The sequence below is a fragment of the Dipteris shenzhenensis genome, chromosome 5 (assembly GCF_047967505.1).
Source record: "Dipteris shenzhenensis isolate YYH24624 ecotype China chromosome 5, Dip_SZ_1.0, whole genome shotgun sequence".
NCBI lineage: Eukaryota > Viridiplantae > Streptophyta > Polypodiopsida > Gleicheniales > Dipteridaceae > Dipteris > Dipteris shenzhenensis.
The window spans coordinates 788,493-805,137 of NC_141600.1; the positions used below are offsets into that span (position 1 = coordinate 788,493).

The following is a 16,645-nucleotide window of genomic DNA, read 5'->3' on the forward strand; positions in this document are numbered from 1 at the left end:
TGGGGCCCAAGGGAGTGGCTTCTGGCTGCTCCTGTCTGCTCCTGCTCTTGCTGAATGTTGGATGTGAAATGAGGCCCAGGGCCTCTCCTTTTATAGGGCTCAAGGCCCCCTTGAACCAACCGACCAGCCAGCCCTAAATGGGCCGACTGGCTGGTCTGTTTAGGCTGACCAGTCTTCCCCCCCCCCCCCAGTCTGTAAAACCGACCTGGTTGGGGCTTTTCTTCAGACCCTATATAAGGGCCCTAGCCAGGCCCTTTTGGGCTGCTTCTAGGCTCTCTTGCCGGCTTCATACCTGCCCACACACCCCCACCATGCAGCCGTACAGGTCCGTGCACCTTGCTGATATCATCGCATCTGCACAGTCCCGTACAGCCACGTGTCATCACCCGTACTTAGAGACGCTGCTGTCCCGTACTGTTCCTTCAGGGATCCTCCTCTATTGGTTGTGAGGTGCTGCCCATGTGGTAGCCCCCTCCCTCTCTCTTCTCTGGGCATCTTCTGCCCTAGGTCTCCCTCCCCCATGCTCTCCTCATATGGGGGCTTACAGATGGGGAGGTGACCATTCCAACAGTAAATGCTTCAGATGTAAGAATCATAAGCAAGGGCATCCATGGCATAAATGTCATATACTTTTAGCTAAAATTGCCAAGACCAATTCTGTGAAAGGGAAAGGTAAAGCATCCAAGCAAGAGGGTGAGGCTTCTACCTCCTCATCCCAGTATCAAAGGTGACTACGAACCGAGAGTGAATGCTATCCATTCAGCCAACATTGGTGTATGGATTTGTGAATTGGATAGAGAGTAGGTATATTCATTGCACAGTATGGATAGAGAGTGAAGGATTTTCTCCTCCATGTAGATCTTCTTATAGAATGAATAAAACATAAATAAAAGACTTTAATAATCCATAATTTCTACAAACTAAGCAGTTCTCCATCACAAAATCATCTATGACCAAGGTCTACCCACTTCAATAACACATTTGAGTGAGAGAATCTTTTTACTACTGACCAATTTGTTGAGGATTTGTTTCAGCTTATTGAGCAGATTATTATGAAGAGATTTCAGCAGCATAATATTTAAGAGAGGGATTCTAAGCATAGGAGTTGAGATGACCAGTTAACTGGCACATGAAGAATGTTTTGCATATGAGCATGAAGAGATATTGAAGAGACACTGCAGTGGCACTTCTGCAGTTTGAATATTCAGCATCAAGAGAAACCAGAATTTGAAAATGAGATTTAAGTTCTGATTTAGAAGAGATCGTGTACTATCAAGAAAATACTAATTGCAAATTATGAACAGGCGATGCAAATGCAGAAGTAAAAGAGAAAAGTGTATGCAAGAGAAAGGGATAAGAGAGGATCTAGAAGAGGACTTCTGCCCATTCAAGGAGGAGAGAGTGTCATGACAAGAGAAATCACTAATTTGTGCTGGGCCGTCGTCACCCCTGTATTATACCAGATACTGCCCTAACGAGTATTTCCAATTTCATATCCCTCTGAGTGGTGGATCATCTGAGTAAATAGGGTTTGTCGAGCTAGAGCCACTGCTTCAAACGGCACGAAATTTGGACATGTAACACTTATTTATGCTATCAAGATATGCACCCACGTGTCTAGGTCCAGGGGGCAATAGGAAAGGGGAGGGTGCATTAGAGTGCATTGAATGGTAGATGCATGTGAGTCTGCTTGGGTCAACAGCATACTTGAGGCAAATGAGCTCGATAGTTTTGATGATGCATAAAGGCAATGCAAGCAGGGATTTACTCCATTAAGAAAAACCACACTTGTGAGTTGGTGGGCTCGCCTACCAGCAAGAAGGCAATTGGCACGTAGTGGGTGTACAAGCTCAAAAGAAAATCAAATGGTCCCATAGACAAGTACAAAGATCGTCTCGTGGCAAAGGGCTATGCACAGCAGGTAGACATAGATTATGATGAAACCTTTTTCGCCACTTCTCGTACGAACACCGTTGGATGTGTGGTTGCATTGGCTGCATTTCATGGATGGAAGATCCATTAGCTGAATGGGGACCTTCAAGAGGAGGTCTATGTTTTTCAACCCATTGGATTTGTAGAACCTGGCAAGGTATACAAGCTGAGAAAGGCCTTGTATGGTTTGAAGCAAGCTCCTCGAGCTTGATATCCAATGATAAATGCCTTTTGGACCAGCTAGGGCATGCAGATAGTCCACATGAGAGCACCCTCTATGTGACCAAGGAAGGGGCAGATTTGCTCATCATTGTTCTTGATGTTGATGGCACGCTGCTAACTGGTACTAACGCTGCAAAATTTGCAGACATTTGAGATGTCAGATTTGGGGTTGTTTCACGACTATTTGGGCATCCAATTTATGTAGGATGATAGAGGTATTTGGCTGCTGCAGTCCAAGTATATTGGTAAGCTCCTAGAACAGTTCAGATTTCAGAATTGGAAGCCCATCTCTGCTCCTATGGAGCTGGGGCTTAAGCTGTCCATTCACGATGCCAATGAACCTTTTGACGCCTCTGTTTACAGCCAGCTGTGGGGATGCCTTATTTATCTATGCGACACACATCCTGGCATTTAGTATGCAGTGTCTCAACTGAGCAAGTTTATGCATAGCCCAAAGACTTCACATTGGCAAGTTGTGAAGCATGTGTTACCGTTATCTGCATGGCACCCGATCTCTTGGTTTGCTCTTTCTCAGGGGGGGTAACTTTCACTTACATACTTAACAGTGATTCAGATTGGGCTGGTGATTTTGATACTTGGCACTCCACTAGTGGTAACTGTTTCTTTCTTGGACACCCGTGCACTTCTTGGTTAAGCAAGAAACTGTTTATGGTGGCTACCTCATCATGTGAGGCTGAGTATAGGGCAGCCTTCACGACCACAATTGAGTGTATTTGGGCAAGGCATTTGCTGGGTGATCTTCATGGGTCATTGGAGGAGCCTACTCCAATTCTCACCAACAGTCAGAGTGCCATTGCAGTGGTGCAGAATCCTGTGTTTCATGCTCTACAAAACACACTAAAATTCATTATCATCATGTCAAGAAGCAACTAGCTTGGTCTTCTGCCCTACATAGCAGAATGTGGTAGATCTCTTCACCAAAGCATTGGGGACCATGGGAATTCAAAGTTGTGGCATGAAAGGTTTGGTTATGTCAATTACGGTACTCTTACAGGAATGCAAAAGTCGAAGGTGGTGGAGGGACTTCCACCTATCAAAAGCGCAAATAAACTCTGCCAGGCATGCTTGGAGGACAAGCAACACCGCGAGCGATTCCCACGAGAGGCTACATCGAGGGCTAATGGACCATTGGAGCTGGTCCACTTCAACATTTGCGGACCAATGTCCATTGACTCATTTGCAGGGTCCAGGTATTCTCTTCTATTTGTGGATGACTCTAGTCGAATGACTTGGATATACTGCATGGCCAAGAAGTCTTAGGCATTTGAGAAATTTAAAGAATGGAAGGCCAAGGTAGAGAAGGAAATAGAGAAGGATGTCAAAGCATTCCGCACTGATCAACGAGGGAGTTCACCTCCACAGAGTTTAACACTTTCTACAAGAAGCATGGGATCAAGCATTAGCTTACTTATGCTCGCACATTTCCGCATAATGGGGTTGTTGAGCAAAAGCACCGAACAGTTACAAAGATGGGATTGACAATGATCAAAGGGAGGGATCTCTCCAAAGCTTACTGGGGTTAAGCAGTCAATACTACAGTTCACATCCTCAACAGGACCGAGACCAAGGCCGTTGCAGATATGACGCCCTATGAAGCTTTACTATGGTAAGAAGCCCATTATCTCTCATCTGAGGATTTCCTGTTTCTGATACATTCATACATGTGCATAAAGACGACACAGTCAAAGCTGGATTCCAAGAGCAGGTCTTTGAGGAAGCAGCGTTCTAGGCAGAAGAAGAGGTCATCAAAGTTCTCAAAGTTTTGACACCCAAGTTGACTACGATAGAGGTAGAGACGACTGAACATTCCGAGGAACCAGAGGAGGAGCCAGATGCACCAGAGCCAACCCCCGAAGTCAACTTCCAGTGATAGGAAGTTACCGACGTGCTATCTAAAGACCTTGAGAATCTTGGGTCACGAACATTCCCGAGTCAAGTTTTGGAGTTCAACGGTCATCACACAATGTCTCTGCACCCTTAGCCAACTTCGCCATGGTCGCTTAGCTCGACGAGCCGCGGACCTTTGAGGAGGCGAAAGATATACCGGAATGGCAGGATGCCATGAAGGCCGTTTTGTAGAGTCACGAATGCTCAACTTTTTCCCGACCTCCATCGGTGTCACAGCCTCCTTGCAGTACTACTTTAGTATCTCCCGACAGTACTTCTTGTTAGATGAAAATGATGTCCTTGTTCTCCGTGACCTCGATCCCAAGGAAGTAGTGGAAGAATCCCAAGTCTGTCATCTTGAACTCCATGAACAGCTTCTGGACCTAAGACATCTTCCTGGTATGGTCACCGGTAACCGGTAAGGATCAGATTGTCCACGTATAGGATCAGAACCAACCTTTGGCCCCTTTCTAAAAAGAAATAGAGGTTTGCATCCGATGGACTTCGATTCAACCCAATCTTCGAGAAAAAAACATCGATGCACTAGTACCACCCTCGTGGGGCCTGTTTCAAACCGTATAACACCTTCTTTAGTCTGCATACCTTTGAAGCAGACCTTGGAACCTAAAAACCGGGGGGGTTGATCCACATATACCTTCTCCTCCATGGCTCCTGTTCAACAATGCTGACTTGACGTCCATCTAAAATATGGACCAACCCTGATGGGCAGCCAAAGCGATCATAGTCTGAATAGTGACCATTTGGGATGTGGGAGCAAAGGTCTCGTCGAATTCAAGTCCCTCTAACTAATCATAGCCTTTCACCATGAATCTTTCTTTATACTTGTCCAAGCTCCCATCATGAACGTTAGCTTGTACACCTGCTTGTTACCGATTATGTTCCGCTTGTAGGATCTGTGCATTAAGTCCCGCCAACATGTATCGATGGTTGGTGGGCATTTTGCACCAGGCCGGACATCTCCTTTTGTAAGAGACTACAAAGATATGGTGTTGTAGACATAAAGTCAACCATATGGTTGACCAGTAGTACTTGGATACTATACATACCAAGTACTTGTATTGTTTCATTTGAACATTTCTATTGAAGCTTTCTCGTCTGTGCACTCTTGCTCACTTGTGTTCACAACCTGTCTCCACTTTGTTCCGATATTTCGTATCAGAGCGCTTCCGTCTCTAGAGCCCATTCCCGTGCTTGCTTCTAGACTCCCGCAAACTTGGTGCTCCAGTGCGCATTCTTGGTTCTCACATTCAGCTCTCCAACTTTTGTTTGAGGCGATTCGAGCAGTTCTCGACTGTTTTTTCGGTGTTTTTGTTCAGATCTGGACCCTTTTCAGCCCCAACCTCTCCCGGGTGTGTTCCAGCAGCTCCATGCATCTCCATACTTCTCTAGGCTCTTCTCTACATGTGTATTGTGTTCAGAAGTACTCCCAACAGCTTCATTCAGCTCCAAGCAGCTCACTTTAGTTCCTTTGTCATCTCTAGTTTGCCCACACAGTCAGTGGACTATTTTGCAGGTGTTTCTAGCCAAGGTGCACTTTCAGTGTTTTGAGCTGTGTATTTATACCTTTATAGAATAATTGGGAATACCAGAAGTAGTCCTACCCATAGTATGATAGCTTGTGGTTGCACTCTCAGGTGCATTTGCAGATACTCTGCATTGTTGGGTGCATTTGCAGTTACTTTACACTTGTGGATGCTTTTGAGCTCCGTTGAATGCATTTGAGCACTCGTGGGTGCGCTATTTCAGATTTGGGTTGTGCATTTTTAGTTTGGGATTGCACTTCAGATTGCAGCAGAGTGCAGTGATTGGTTTATGCCATTTCTGCAGTGATTGCATTGTGCAGCCAGTGGCATTTCAGAGCAGCTAGTCTTACTTTGCATTTGCAGCAAGCATTTGTTTGGGATTTGAAGGCACATTGCAACTAGTTGCACTTTTGGGACTTGCAGCTCTTTTTGCAGGTACATTTGCAGCTTGCAGTTCCTTTGTCATCTCCAGCTTGCCCACACAGTCAGTGGACTATTTTGCAGGTGTTTCAGGCCAAGGTGCACTTTCAGTGTTTTGAGCTGTGTATTTCACTTCGGAACTGTTTTTGCAGCCCATACTCTTGCACTCTCAGGTGCATTTGCAGATACTCTGCATTGTTGGGTGCATTTGCAGTTACTTTACACTTGTGGATGCTTTTGAGCTCCGTTGGATGCATTTGAGCACTCGTGGGTGCGCTATTTCAGATTTGGGTTGTGCATTTTTAGTTTGGGATTGCACTTCAGATTGCAGCAGAGTGCAGTGATTGGTTTATGCCTTTTTGCAGTGATTGCATTGTGCAGTCAGTGGCATTTCAGAGCAGCTAGTCTTACTTTGCATTTGCAGCAAGCATTTGTTTGGGATTTGAAGGCACATTGCAACTAGTTGCACTTTTGGGACTTGCAGCTCTTTTTGCAAGTACATTTGCAGCTTGTGGGTATCCCATTTTGCATCATGTCGACTCTTTCCGACAGTTTTGGCAATTTGTCCGAGGGTGACAAGCTGGATGGACCAATCTATGCCTTGTGGTCATTCATGCTTAAGAACATCTTGGTTGGTAAGGGCTTGTGGGATATTGTTAGTGGGGATGAGGTGAGGCCAGCAGGCTCATCTACATCCAGCACAGCCTCTTCGACTCAGACTACAGGCAGACAATAGACTGCTACAGCCCCTCCTGCTAGTCCCATAGCATCAACGGAGGAGCAGAAGAAGTTTGACCGCCGCAGTGCCCAAGCGATGTTTTTGATTGCCACAAATGTGAAGAGGCACATTATGACGACTATCAAGTCGTGCAAGGATGCAAAGGCATCATGGGAAAGATTGGCAAACATGTATCATGCTAAGAATGAGGCAAGGGCCATTGCCTTGACAAATCAACTCAAGGATCTCGAGATGCAGGAAGGCCAGGCCATCACTCGTCATATTGCCTGGATCACTGATCTACGTGATCAGCTCGCAAGTATTGATGAGGAAATAGAAGACAAGAAGCTCGTCTCTATTACTCTCAATAGCTTAGCGCCCTCATATGGCACATTCATCACTTTATTGACCATTGTTCTCAGGGCAGCCCCACTCTCGTTCGATGAGTTAGTTGGGCTTTTATTTGGTAGAGGAGAGATGCTCAAATTTTGCCAAAGCCTCTCATTAGGGTGAGCAAGCGCTTGTCATGGGTGGAAAGAGCAAATTTCAGAAAAAGTTTGAGCCAAAACACAGCCATACAACTCAGCCCAAGGAGGGGAATGCGAGCAGTTCAAGCAAAAATTAGAAAAAGGGCAAATGCAATTATTGCAAGAAGCCAAGGCATTACATCGCAGAGTGTCAGAAAAGGATTGCCAATGAAAAGAAAAGGCAAAGGGACAGCTCTAGCAGTAATTTTGTTGCCCCCACGGAAACTCGTGCTTCAAATGCACATGGTAAAGCTCATCTTGCCCAAGGTGATAGAGATTTTGTGTTTGCTGCATTTAGTGAGAAGATGGATGCCAGGGGGGATTTAAATGCTGAAAATCAATCAAGGGATGCTTCCCTTGTTGCAAGTGATACATGGTATATCGACAGTGGTGCTACTTAGCACATGACTCCTCGCCAGGAGTGGTTTGAGAGCATCACACCTGTTCATGGCAGACAGGTTACGTGTGCCAATGATGCTTCTCAAGACATCATCGGAGTTGGGCACATTCCTATTCAGCTTGATAATGGAAAAGTTAAGTATATCCGAGATGTTTGGTATGTTCCAGATTTGAGGAAAAATCTGATTTCAGTTTCAAACATTGCCCATGATCAACATATATTGGTCGAATCTCAGGATAACCAATGCAGGATCAAGGATCCAAAGAAAGGGTATGAGGTTGTAGCAACAGGCACATATGATAGAGGCTTATACAAGCTTGATGCTCAGCCTTATAATCAGAAGGTATTGGCTGTAGCAAACACTTCCCAGGCTGATTTATGGCATGCCAGGTTTGGACATGTCCATCACAGGGCATTGTCCTACTTGTACAACAATAATATGACTCAGGGAATGCCAAAATTACAGCAACCAGCAAATGAAGTGTGTGAGGGGTGTGCACTTGGCAAATTGCATCGCTTGCCATTCAGTAAACAAGGCAAGAATTTGGTCAAGGCAACCAGAGTGTTGCAGATAGTGCACAGTGATGTATGTGGCCCCATGACTATTCCCACGCATAGAGGAGCAAGGTACTTTGTGACCTTTATAGATGACTTCTCCAGGTTCACATGGCTTTTTCTCATGAAGGAAAAATCTGAGGTGTTTTATTAGTTTCAGGAGTTCAAAGCTATGGTTGAGAACCAAACCAATTCTAGAATTGGAACACTCAACTCAGATAGAGGGGGAGAGTACATGTCACATGCATTCCAGGGATTTTCGAAGCAACATGGGATTAAACATCACTTGATATGCCCTTACACACCACAGCAGAATCCACTCCCTGAGAGGAAGAATCGTACTCTCATGGAGATGACGAGATGCATGCTGAAATTCAAGAGAGCCTCAAAGGCCTTTTGGGGAGAAGCACTTGTGACAACCACTTATATTCAGAACAGATGCCCTACCAAAGCTTTGGTTAATGTGACTCCATTTGAGGCTTTGCATGGCTTTAAGCCAAAGGTTAGTCATTTCAGAGTTTTTGGCTCAGTGGCATATGCTTTGGTTCCAGATGCACATTGGACAAAGCTTGATGACAAGAGTGTCAAATGCATTTTCGTGGGGTATAGCACTGAAAGCAGGGGATTTAGGCTTTATAATCCCGCTACCAGGAAGGCAATAATCAGCAGAAATGTTCTCTTTGCTGAAAATGAGTGCATGCAGCCCGCTAGTGCAGACTTGCCACCATACGATGACACCCCTTTGGACATCATCCAGTTTGAGGATGATGGGACGAAGTCTCTTGATGCTTCCCCCTCTACTTCTCATAGTTCAGATGGCTTGCCACATGTTGAGGATGGCTCTCCCTCAAATGTTTCAGATTTGCAGCCAATTAATGAGAATAGACCGCCTCATGTTTGGAGGCATTATCAATGTCGTGAGGCCACTAAAGATGTTGATGCAGCTCCGAGTGGTACAGAAGAGAAATCTATTCCATGTTGGGCAAGGTTGACCATTCAAGATGCTAAGGATCAGCCTACTTTGGGGAAAACCAGGGCCAGCTCTCAGAAAAATCAGAAAAATGTCAATTTTGCTTTGATGACCTTCGTGATGGAAGCTGAAAATGAGCCTCAGGGCTTCAAGGATGCTCAACATAATCCAGCATGGCAGAAAGCTATGGAAGTTGAGATTAAATCCATTGAAAAGAATGCCACATGGGACTTGGTTGATGCGCCCATTGGGAAAAATGTGTTGGCACGAAATGGATTTATAAGGTGAAATACCATTCAGATGGCACAGTTGAGAAATACAAAGCCCGTTTGGTTGCCAAGGGGTATGCACAAGAGGAAGGGATAGATTATGAGGAGACCTCCAGTGGCCAAGATGACCACCATTCGTTCTGTTATCTCTCTTGCTGCATTTTATGGTTGGTCAGTGTACCAGATGGATGTCAAGACCACTTTCCTCAATGGAGATCTTAAAGAGGAGGTCTATGTAAGCCCCAAGGTTTTGAGGTGAAGGGACAAGAGCACAAGGTATGCAAGCTCAAGAAGGCTCTATATGGGCTGAAGCAAGCACCTCGTGCATGGTATCAGAAGATACATCAGTTTTTGCTGTCCCAGGGCTTCGTAAACACTCATACAGAGCCAAATCTGTATGTTCTACAGAAAAAATCAGAATTGGTCATGTTGGCACTATATGTGGATGACATCATACTCACTGGCAGTGATTTGCAGCAAATTACGGCAGTGCAGTCTACTTTATGTCACAACTTTGACATGACAGATTTGGGCCTATTGCATTATTGTCTTGGCATTGAGTTTTGGCAAACCCATGATGGGATTTCTATGTCACAGACAACGTATTCGAAGGGGTTGTTGCAGAAATTTAACATGGAGAACTGTAAGCATGTGGCTACTCCATTGGAAAAGGGACTCAAGCTGAGTAAGCATGATACAGCTGAAAAGTTTGATGGCACTTTGTACAGGCAGTTGGTTGGCAATTTGATATATCTATGCTCCACACGGCCTGATATTGCCTATGCCACAGGGCTTTTGAGCCAGTTCATGCATTGTTCCACGATCACACATTAGAATGCAGCAAAGAGGGTTCTCAGATATGTCCATGGCACTCTCTCTCTTGGCTTGCATTATGCTTTAGATTATGATCTGGAGCTGAGTGGTTTCACCGACTCAGATTGGTCAAGGGACATTGACGACAGACAGTCCACTACTGGCTATTGCTTCTCATTGGGTTCAGCCTGTATCTCATGGCTCAGTAAGAAGCAAGAGCGAGTCTCTCTTTCCTCCAGTGAAGTAGAGTACAAAGCTGCAAATTCAGCCACTACGGAGTTGATGTGGTTAAGGAAGCTTTTGCAAGACTTGCATCATGCACAGGATGGCGAAGCAAACTCGCCAGAGTTGCATTGCCATAGCCAACAATCATGTCTTTCATGCTCGCATGAAACACATTGAAATCCATTATCATTATGTACGGGATTGTATTTCTGATGGCTTCACTGATCTCATCTATTGTCCATCTGAGGACACTATGGCGGATATCTTCACCAAAGCCCTGTCAGCAGATCTTTTCTTACAACATCGATATGGCTTAGGGATCAGAGACATTCTCACAATGTCAAGGGGGGTTGTGAAGTGATTCACAATGACATTGTTTTCATGTACTCCCATAGGTTGCATATCCATCTGGATGAATTTGTGCAACCATGGTACTTTAGGTCCTGCAGGATATACCTGAGACGTTTCTAGGGTACTTTCAGCCATATCTTTGAGGGGGGATTTGTAAGAGACTACAAAGATATGGTGTTGTAGGCATAAAGTCAACCCTATGGTTGACCAGTAGTACTTGGGTACTATATATACCAAGTACTTGTATTGTTTCATTGAAACATTTCTATTGGAGCTTTCTTGTGTGTGCACTCTTGCTCACTTGTGTTCACAACCTGTCTCCACTTTGTTCCTACACCTTTGCCGTTGGGCTGTTGTGTCAGTTTTTTTCGAAACCCATGGAGAATCACTGAAAGGCAGGTCTACGAGTGTTGAGGTATCTGAAGGGTACTTGCAGGCGTTTGACTTCAGGGTACTGAGCAAGAAACAACCATCAATTGCCCTTTCTTCTACAGAGGTGGAGTACCAAGCTGCTTACGCTGCAACATGTGAGACTTTGTGGCTCAAGTGGATACTTGAGGATCTGGACATGATTCAGGAGGCTGCGACAGTGGTCATGTGCGGCAACCTGAGTTGCATAGCCATCGCGAAGAACCCAGTGTTTCATGCACGGACGAAGCACATCGAAGTCCATTACTGATTCGTACGGGAGCTCATCATCGACGGCATCCTGCAGTTGATGTACTATCCGACCACCGATAACTTTCCGACGTCTTCACAAAGGCTCTCCCACGGGAGAAAATGGAGTACCTCATTCGACGCATGGGGATCGGCCCACAGTTGTGTCATTGAGAGAGGGTGTTAGAGATCAATGACCCCACCTGTGAACGCCCGATTTATGGGGACAAAGGGGCATTGGATCATAGGAGGATCCAAGGCTGTGTGGAGGCACCTCTAGAGCACATCTAGGGGCTTCATATGCGCAGCAAGGCAGCAGCCCAAAGGGCCCTGAAAGAGCCAGGAGGCGACCTGCTGATCGGCCCCCAGTGGCCCCCAGTCTGCTCAAAGCAAGGAAAAGGCAGGGGGTCGCCCTCTTGCTGGTCGGTTTTGCAGGCCTGGTTCAGGGGCTATATTAAGCAGCCACTCCTCCCTCATTTTGGCATCAGCCACAGAGCCACTGAAGCCTACAGAGGCAGCGTGGAGCAAGAGGAGTAGGAGAGTTCTCAGCCTTCTAGTTGCTGGTTTTCTTGTGCTCATCCTGAGCTTGGTTTTGCCCATAATCTAGTGGAGGAATACATCTGAACTCTCTCTCATGTTCTTTCTCTTGTTTATGCTGTCTATACTCTATCTTTTGGGTGGTATGCATTATCGAGTGTGAGAGGCGGAGCTGTTCCTATTCTGCAGAAACTGTGACGTTAGAGTGATTCTATCCAACAAAATCTTCACATGAGGTGATTAGATAACATTGTTGAAGCTAGGAGCAAATGCAGAGCAAGAGCAGGCAAGGAAGGTCGCAGCAGAGAAGCACGTCAGCCAAAAATGACAAAGACGTAAGTGGAAGACTTGCATGGACTAAACTGCTGAAGGAATTGTACAGCAGAAGTGCCCTCAATGCTCCTGAGTTGGGGCAGATTAAATTGCCTATAGATGACAGCTGAGGGCCCGTCCATTGCAAGTGAAACTGACGCAGAGATTGCTCTGGACAGGGGTGCCCATTGTTCAGCGCACCTGTGATACGGGCGTGGGCTTTTACACCACTGCAATGCGCAGTGCAAAGCGTGCAGTCTCAGAAGGCATGGGTATTTGGAGCATCTCCTTCATGGAACATGGAAGGGACCTGCATAGTCCACTCCAAATTTAAGTGAGAAAACATTCGTAGTTTTTAATGCAACGGTCGTCGTTTTCTAATTCACAGCAACAGTAGGATAGTGAGCACTGATTTTCCAGGGATTACAAGTACGTGTTATATCGAAGTCCTACAATGTCTGTGAACCTCTGCTTTGTTTGCGAGATTCCCCCTTCATTCGGCAGCATGAGGACCCTCTTTACCCCTTGGAACGGAGCATTCACGATCAAAAGCGTCCATCGACTTTCGTTCCTTGTTTGCCCTTTGCCTGAATTCCGCTTTCCCCTTGTGCATTCAAACGGTAAAAAGTGGAAAGCATGCACATCACGTGAGAGCCTTTCGCTTTATCCCGAATTCCCCTTTCCTCTTGCGCATTCAAGGTGTGATCGGCACTGAATAGTAAAGTAAGTAGAACGACGTGAAGAACGAATGCATCTGAGAATGTCGAATTAAATTCGTGCGCAGGACACAGAAGAATCGAAAATGTGCATGCTCTGCGCAACTCGTCGTATGACGCCTCGCAGGCCCGGCCCCTTCAATAATCCCCCGACATACAGGCTATGGAAAACCGCAGTCCTCAAAGTAGTTCGGTCAGGTGAGGAAGAGCAAAGAGTTTAAACGCCTACCCGGCCAAGAATCGGGCAGCGACTCCAGCAACACACACGCCCACGTGGAGTTGGAGTGATTCCTCGATTTGGTGAAGCAAGGCTGGAAAGATGGTCAATGGGAGTGCAATTTGGAGGTGGGAAGGCGAGGCAAAGGTGTGTTGCGCGACGCGGTGGTGAAGCAAGCAAAAGGAAGAAAGAAGAGGCAGCAAGAGCAGCAGCAGAAGAGGTAGTCGACGACTAGTTGATGATGATGATGGCGATCTGAGAGACATTGGGAAGATCGGCAATTGGCACAGCCATGAATCAAGACTCTTCTCGTCACTGCTGCTGCTGCTGTTGCTAATAAAACTTTGTATTGTACATTACATAACGTGTGTGTTGTTCTCAATTGACGTCTTTTACGGGACGGACTGGTGAGTAACAAGGTGGCGAGTTTGTGCAGGCCTAATAGAATACTCAGCCAACTCTTTAGGACCGACCTTTCAACACATCCCACATACTCTACCTCGAGCTCACGGCCCACTTAGGGAATTCTAGAAAACTTTATCACTCAGCGGAGATCTCTCTCCCATGACTTGCACGCTATAGAATACATCAAGGATAGAGTAGTGCTAGTACCAATGACGCTTGGTTTTCCACAAATTTGCAATGCTAACCCTATTGCTTGCATGTGATTTATGAACAAGATCGAGATGTTGATGTACATGAGACCCGTTAATCTCACTTCCAAAAATGCAAGATGAGACGAAAAAGAAGGTATATCATTGCCACAATAATTGGAGTGTGTTTCAACTAGATGCTTTTCAAGAGCAAAAGTCCACTCTACTCTATAACATATATGCCTTAATTTTATGCCACCCAACAACAAAAGTTGTTGGGTGTGGGTGATACATTGGGTGGTCTCCCATGGATTATGACTCTCTACACTAAGTTTGCATGCGCTCCATCTAAATGTTTGCTTTCATAAATGAGTCATTCTATCTATAGTCTCTATTAGGTACTAACGTTATGAAATGCCCACGTAAAGATAAACCTGCAGAAGAAAACTACGAGGCTTCAATAATTCTTGAAGATAGACATGGAAAAAAATAATTTGCAAGCAATATATGACAAAATAAGAGAATATACCACAACGACTCATATTCCACACATGACTCACAAAATTGTTTAGCATTTCTTGCCTTAGTTGGGCAAACTCATGCTTACTTTGAATGGAGGTTAGCTACCTACTGCAATAGGTAGTGCCCAAAGGAGGCATTTCACTTATTGAGCTATCACCCAATGAGTTAAAACTATGCAAAGATAAAGATACCTTAGATTAAAGAAGCGATTGCAATAGTGTATGTTTGCCTTCAATATACATCAATACAACAATTGCAATAGTGTATCTTTACCTTCAATATACATCAACACAACAATTGCAATAGTGTATATTTTGCCTTCAATATACATCAACACAATAATTGCAGTAGTGTATATTTGCCTTCAATATACATCAATTGCAATAATCTTCAATATACCCCAGTACAAATGTTTACCAACATCAATGATGACCGTGAGGATAACCTAGCTTAAGGATAGTTAGCAAAGTGTCTAGCCAATTGCTCTCTAACTAGCCTAGTATGTTTCATCGTTACGGGAGACAAGTAGGAAAAATATAAATCAAAATTCTCACAAAAGAAAATAATAGTCTTTGAGTTTCAATGTAGATGCCCATATATATAAACAATTTTCAGTACTTTGTAAGTGAAAATGACAGAGAGTCACCTTGAGTCACCCTGAGTTGATTCTTCATAGATTTTCAAGGATCAATTTGCCAAAAACCAAATAGATTTCCTTTAATATAAATTATTTTATGTGTGAAATGAAAGTAAAATTTCAAAGTGAACGTGAAGACAAGCTCAAAGCACGAGCCCCATTGGCATCTCATATCCCATAGTGAAGAGTATGTCTGAACAATCACATGGTGTAGAGATTCCCACTTTGCATCGACTTTTGGTACGTTGGTTTTTGCTTGCCATGGGGTTACAAAAATCAAGGCAATTATCTTTAGATTATTAAGGAAAATATTAAAACTATATAATCTCTATGTCCAAAGCATGATATGTATACCACCAAGGGCCAAATCGTTTGTTAGCTCCATGCAAGTAGAAGTTTTGCCAGAGTGCATACATTATGGTGCATGTTAACAGCAAGAGTTTGACCAAAGCTCTCTTATCGATTTATGGGGTATAAAGGAGAAGTGTGTGCCATGTTGAGTACGTTATGCTGCACTTTAATGGCAAGAGTTTAACCACGAGTCTCTTTTCAATTATCGGGTCTATGGTCATAAATCCACCTACTTCTCAAAAGATTGCATGATTTTTTCGCACAAATTACATGAGAGCTACCCTTGAAGTGAGTGGTTGTAGTATCTTCTTTCTTTTACTTTACTAAACCTCATCATCCTTCCAAGTCACTTGCTCTAATACCACTTGTAGACCTAAGGCCACGTGTTTTGGTGTGGGGCTCCCACATTATGCCCCTATATGGGATTATTTGTCCCCTTCATTGCCACATGTCATGTGGGGCCATTAGCCCTCATTTTTTGTCACCGAATTGGGTTCCTTACTGCATTTCCCCCCCAAAACAGCATGCCATAATCACAAGGTTCATTTTTCCATATGATAGCAATGCATGCCTTTTGTTACAACACCAATCGTTAAGGCCACATTACTACCTAGTTCCATGTAACAATACACTTCAAAGGCTTCATCCAATGAGTGAAACTAGTTATACTAAGTTTAAAGTCCAAGAATCGTAGTAGAGAAAGGGCTCTTTCCCAATGTGTAAGCACCCTCTTTATCAAGTCACTATTACTATGGAATACTTAAAACATTCAAGGGTAGCTCACTATAAAGAAACATAACCTTTTAGCAAACCAAAGCAAGAATTTCACATCAACATTTTGTAAAAGGCCATCCTTGATGTATAGTAAGTGAGTGGTTGTAGTATCTTCTTTCTTTACCCTCAAAACTAGGTGTCTCCAACTTAAGGGTTTAACAAACATTTGTTCAAACAACCTTGAGGATTTGTTTTAAAGACCTAAGGAGCTTGATTCAATATGCAACTCAAAAGGCAATACAACTAGTACCACTCTTGCATGCTTGAAAAATGGACTTACCTTTCCTTATATAAAATCTAAAAGTATATTAAGCAAAAGTATATTGAGGAGTATCTATATTGTCAATTGTACTTTGAAAGATGCCTTGCCTCCTTAATAAAAGTACTATCAAGGACCCATGTGGAGTTATGTTCCAAGTACCATTGGTTAACTAAATAGCCATTATGGAGTTTAATCATGTTAATATTTGGATTC

General features: G+C 44.2%; 1 protein-coding gene across 1 annotated transcript in view; it reads right to left on the minus strand.

The window, feature by feature from the left end:
- The window catches only part of LOC147901456 (Galactose oxidase/kelch repeat superfamily protein), a 230,931-nt gene extending 217,594 nt beyond the window's left edge, over positions 1-13,337 (minus strand). The window contains exon 1 of the mRNA XM_087374795.1: positions 13,306-13,337. The gene's annotated coding sequence lies outside the window, so the exon portion shown is untranslated. The remainder of the gene's footprint in view (positions 1-13,305) is intronic.
- Between the last annotated feature and the right edge of the window lie 3,308 nt (positions 13,338-16,645).